We start from the raw sequence: 6,031 nt of genomic DNA, 5'->3' as shown, positions 1-6,031 counted from the left end.
GGGGAGGGAGCCTGGGGGTTTGGGACAGACCTCTTCTTGCTTGCAGAAGACCCTTTCTAGACAACATTTGTGCTACTGGAGAGGATGACTTTGAAAGGGGATTGGGTGGTGCTCTGCCCCCGCCTCTCTGGAGATTAGCAACCGAGTGCTTAGTACCTCTGCACTGTGGGATCTATTAGCGGTGGGATGTATTTTCCCAAAAAAGGAAACGGATCAGTTTCGTTTGGCCAGCAACATCTGGATTCTATCCCAACAGGGATGGGTCGTGACCTGCTCTGCCTGCCTGATTTATTTGTGGGATGAGATGAGATCATGGGGCAAGACCTGGCGGGGCACGAGTGGAAACAGCCTCCAAGTTGGATGAGCAGAGTCATGCTGGTTGAGAAACCAGATGCTCTGGGCAATGAGGTGGAGCCAAAGGGGGAAGGAAGCCAGGCGGGTGGAAGCCCCACAGGAGTTCTGGGGAGGCTCTTCCAAGGCTATCCGGCTTCTCTGTCTCTTCTACAGCAATTGGCTGAGCCAAGCTCTCCCTAATTCAGCGTGGGCAGGGCAAGCCCAGTGCTGTCTGAAGAGCATTGCAGCCTTTCCCGCCTTTAGCCTCATGTATCTTCTGGAAAGATCATCAGGCGCCCCCCCCCCCGCAAACCAGAGCGGTCTGGAATCAGTCACTCTCCCGAAGGAGGCGGGTTGACTTTCCGGTTATGTCCATCCCAACTGTCCTACCCACTCAGGAACCACATCAGTGTAACTTCAGTTCTAGCTACACACCTCCCAGGATGCTTATGTTTCCTTTCTGTTTATTAAAGGGTGTTCTAAGACACCTAAATGATAAGAAGTAGCTTAGAAAGTTCATAAAGATCAATAATGCACAGTTAAAATTCAGGGACTAAACAACAGGAGTATGAAATCAGTCATATTTACATCAAGACCCCCAGTACTTGCAGGAAGCTACTAACAATAAATGCATCTTTCAGACTCTTCAACTGATAACAAGTTCCTTAAGCGTGATGGCTGTAGGAACCAGCTGAACTGTTCATGCCCATCAGTATAAAGGATCCAAAGTAGAAAAATAAGGGCTTCAGTTAAGATGTTCCAAGTATGGGGGCTGTGAGATAAGGCACCTTTAAGAGGCTTTCAAGGTTAAAGTCCAGTGTTTAAACTGACCTTTGAAGCACTCTAGTTGCTGCCGCTGCCATGTAACTAATAATACACTAATGAATGTGGGCAGCCACATTTTGCATCCCAAAACAACTTTAAAAGTGGTCTAGTGCTGATGACAGTAATAGATTGCTTGCTGAGGCTGGGCGCTTTTTCTGTGTACAGCTGCTTCCACCATCCCAAAAACATATTTAATTGATTTATATAGCCTCCCATCTCACATGATTCTACAATAAAAATAGACAAAACACACACCAGTTGGGCATCGTCCAATCAATTATCCACACAGCCAGGAGATTGGCTCTATCCCACAAGTTTTCATGGCCATGCAAAAGGCCAACAGGGTTGGGGCCAGTTTGGAGGGATGATATTCCAAAGGGCAGGTGCCACAGCAGAAAAGGTGCTCTTTCTGCGCCCTGCTAGACATTTTTGACTGACAGTGCCTGGAGTGTGCCCCTCCTGCTGGATCAGGTAGGACAGGTGCAAATACCTGAGGGGAGAGAGTTCCGAAGTAACCCAGTTCCAAGCTGTGAAGGGCTTTAGAGGTGACTCCCAGAACCTTGAATTGTACCAGAAAGCCAGTGCAGCTCATGGAACAGTGGTGTCACATGCACTAAATAAGTGAGGCCATTAACTGCGCCATTGCATTCTGCACCAGCTGAAGCTCCCTAATACTCTTCAAGGGCAAAGTATGTTACAGTAGTCCAGTCTGTATAAGAGTATACGTGACTGTGAGCAGGACCCCCAGTCCAGGAATGGTTGCAACTGATGCACAATCTGAAGTTGTCCTAGCCATAGCTGCCATCTGCTTCTTGAGCAGGAGCCATGAGTCCAGGAGGACTCCAGATTGCACACCAGCCCTGTGTAATGGGAAGTAAGAATAACCTTGAGGAACAGGAGAAAGAGCCACAACCAAAACAACTGTCAGACAAAAGAAATCTTAGTCCGAGGCAGAAATGTAATTTGAGAAAGCGTCTCAGACTTGACCCTCCCTAGTTCTCTTGAAGATAAAGGGTCAGAGGGAGGGAGGCACATTCAGACTTGCAAGATTGTTACCGTAACCTTATAATAAAAGTATCAGCATTCAAATCTTGATTTCCTAGTATGGTCTACTTCAAAGGGATGACAGTTTGAGGCAATGCCATCCCATCCAGGACCAAATACAGAACGTCCCTGGAACCAAGGGGTCCAAAAACCTGGACCCATTCAATTTTGTTTGCGTTGAGCTGAAGCCCGTTGTGCCCCACAGCCTCCAGGCACTGAGACAGAACTTCCATTGCATCATTCAGACAACCTGGGATGGAGATATAAAGCTGAGCATCATCAGCATATCCCAGTATCATCATCCCAAACCATTGGATGACCTCACCCAGCAGCTTCATGTAGATCTTAAACAGGATAGGAGAAAGTACTGAGCCCTGTGGCACCCCACAAAGGAGGGACCACAGGCTGGACCTCTTCTCCCCCCCATCAACACCAACTGGAACTGACCCCAGAGGAAAGAGGAGAACCAGTGCCACCCACCCCCAACTTCCAGAGCCTACCCAGAACGATACCATGATCTCTGAGAGGTCAAGAAGAGCAAGGATAAATGCATTACCCTCATCCCACTCCTGCCAGTGGCCATAAATGCTGTCTCAGTCCTGTACCCAGGCCTGAACCCTGACTGAAAGAGGTCCAGATAATCTACTTCTTCCCAGGTCCTCTGAAGCTGCAGTGAGACCACCTTATCCACAACCTTCCAGAATGGTAGGATCCAGTAATGGCCTCTTGAGGTAGGGATACACCACTGCTTCCTTAAGAGACTGTGTGGCCACCCCCCCCCTCAAAATGGAATTAACCTCCACTCAGACCCAGCTACACATCCCCTCCCAGACAGGCTCAGCCAGCCAGGAGGGACATGGATCTAACATAGAGGTGGCTGAGCTAACAGCCACAAGAATCCTGTCCACTTCCTCAATCCCAACAGGATCAAACTTCCCCCCAGATAACTTTGCCAGCCCCAGCCCCCGCAGGACCTGCTCCAAGGCCAGAGCCCAACTTAGAGCAGATCTGATCAACTTTATCCATCAGATGCCTAGCATATTCCTCACAACTCTACAAATGGATCCCCAAACCACTCCCTTCCAGGAGGGCTCAGGTCACCCAAAACAAGTCTGTTAAATGGCTATCCCTGGATGCAATAAGGGAGGAGAAATGCTGATGTTTCACCACATGTACTGACATGAGGTAGGCTTTCATAGCAGCTGTAGTTCATGTTTGATCGAGTCCTTCTCATCCTCCAGTCTCCAGGCATCTCTTCTTCTGCGTCATTTCCCTTAGCTCCTCCATGAACCAGGGCAGTTCTGGGACGCCCGGTGGAGAAGCAGGGATCAAGCACAATCCGATCCAGAGCCCAAGCCGCCCTCTCATTCCAGTAGCTACCAGGGCTTCAGTCGGACCATGCAGCAGACTGTCCAAAGCAACCCCAAGCTCCCTCTGCAACCCAACTGGGTTCATTAGTTGCCTGGGGCAGATATATCTCATAGGTCCAGCCTCCCTGCGGTGGGAGATGACACAAGAGAACTGCAGGGTTACCAGGGAGTGGTCTGACCATGACAAGAGAAAAACCAGCTCCCCTAAATCCAGATCACCTTGCCACTGCTCCAATAGGAAACCAGGTCAGGAGTATGGTCACTGTTACATGTTGGGCCCTGGATGTCCTAGGACAGGCCCATGGCTACCTCTGACCCCAATCCCAGAGAAGGCAGGTTGAAGTCCCCCAGGACCATAAGTGTGGGGAACTCCACTGCCAACCCAGCCATGGAATCAAATAGCTCAGGGAGGTTGCTACACAGCAGGGAGGCTGGTACAATAGCAACAGTCTCAACTGAACCCTAGAGCCCAACTTAACAAACAGGATCTCGCACCCAGCAACCTGTAACTCATAACTCAATCTTCTTTCATAAGCACCTTGTTCAATGCCTTGCTGTAGACCACCCTACAATATTATTAAACCCATTTTCTATTAGGTATAAAAACAGGGACCTAGGTATTTTGTCAGGTTATGAGCAAGCAGCAGAGTGGTCTAATGTGGAACCCCACAAAATTTTGAAATGCGGCATAACGTTATCTTGTACAAGGACGTTGTTTTGAATGATCTGAATGTTGAGGTGGAGGGAACACTTATCAAATTTCCAGATAATAAGTTAGCAGAATGGGTGTGACAGTTAGTACCAAAGCAAAAAACAAGATTCTACACAATCTTGACAGATCAGGAAAATGGGTTTCAGATAATGTCAATATTTAATAGACAGAAATGTAAGTTTCTGCAGTTAACTCAAATGAGTTACCTGGTTTATTCAAAGGATGGTTTCCACATTACAGGTGGCAATAATTCCACTTTATTCTGTGCTGTAACCCCATCTTAAATACTGTGTCCATTTCTTTGCTTTCAAGGATTCAGATGTGTGGGTAGAGGTTGGAAGAAGGTTAAGAACTACAGGTAACTGGAAATATGAGGAGAAGCTAAAGGAACTAGATATGTTTAGCCATGAGAAAGTTGATAAAGAATATAATACTATTCTTTAACTACCAGAAGGGGTGAAATGCAAACAAAGGCCAGCTCTCTATCTCAGAGTGCAGGATGTGGCGTAATGGACTTAAAATTGCAGCATGACACTTTTCTGGTGCAAGATAGAGTTCACACCATCACCAGAATATATGGAAAAAGACCTGCAACCCAGAGTAAACTGCTAAGGATGGAAATGTGGGAATTTTGGACTTGGGATGTCCAAAAACTAATTATAGAAATACATCTTTGCTATATCCCTCTTTGGTGTGAGCTCATCTATTTGTGTCCAAAGGAAGCAATAGGCTTGATTCAATTCAGAACCAACTTGCAAATACATTTCTGGATGTCAGCCATTTTAGCTTGAACAAAACTTATGGCAGGACACACCACATCCAGTTTCTTATTGTTTCTTATGTATGACAGCATTTTATTTGTTACAAGTTGTTGTTGTTGTTATTATTATTATTATTATTAAACCTTATTGTCATTGTACCTCATACAACGAAATTAAATGCCATCCCCAGTGCACCATAGAATAAAACCATAGAATAAAAAACACACATCCTTCACATTCTATTCACCATTGCACAACCCCTGATGTTACATTAATATTGCACTATACAGTACAGTATAGTTGCAGCTCTGTTATATTGTGCCTTTCCTCCAGGAGCTCAAATTGGCATCCACAGGCTCTTTTATCCATGAATTTAAGAAAACGTTGGGCCAGATATACTTCAATGCCACTGCCTAGAGGAAACATTGCTTACGTGGATGTAAAATTAGTAAAAAGCTTATTTGGGAGCACACATGCCCACCCCTTTATTCTTTTTTTAGTTTTATTGGTTACTCGTGTGGACATTCAGTTCCCAGCACACTGTGTCCACATGCATGCACATGTGCAATCTGAACCCAGTCTCAGGGCCTTGCACAGAAGGGCTGGAGAATCTATGGCTCTGCTACTGCTGCTGAAGTACAACGCACAGCATCTTTTACTTTTGGCCACACTGATGTGGGGATCGGCCAAGAGCCCTTTGGACTCATCCCAAGTATAGAGAATACTCTCTTGAAGGAGTGGGTCAGGGTCTTGGATGGGTCAATGTTACTTGGAATGTTCCTTATTCCTGACTGTAACTAGCAGGTGCCCTGCTTGACCACAACCTGTGCTCAAAATATGAGGCCAGACAAACTTCATAACTATCACCCAAAGGCCCATGGCTGAGAGAAGGAAATACGATTTGACCCAAAGGTGACCAGATGGAGGGCCAGACCTGTTCCTTCCTTGCACCTGACACCTGAAGCAACCTGTGCCGCCTCAAAAGG

The 6,031-nt window shown here is 46.6% G+C and overlaps 1 protein-coding gene across 1 annotated transcript in view; it reads right to left on the bottom strand.

Moving 5' to 3' along the window:
• Nucleotides 1-6,031, bottom strand: part of LOC148216940 (uncharacterized) — a 589,705-nt gene that overhangs the window by 396,209 nt on the left and 187,465 nt on the right. The gene's annotated exons all lie outside the window — the stretch shown is intronic.

The sequence above is a fragment of the Python bivittatus genome, unplaced genomic scaffold (genome assembly GCF_059951505.1).
Source record: "Python bivittatus isolate LINGU-HERP-01145 unplaced genomic scaffold, Pbiv_v1 ctg000040_np1212, whole genome shotgun sequence".
In the NCBI taxonomy this organism is placed as follows: Eukaryota; Metazoa; Chordata; class Lepidosauria; order Squamata; family Pythonidae; genus Python; species Python bivittatus.
The sequence above is the reverse complement of the archived record's forward strand: the minus strand, read 5'-3'. Positions and strand labels throughout refer to the sequence as shown.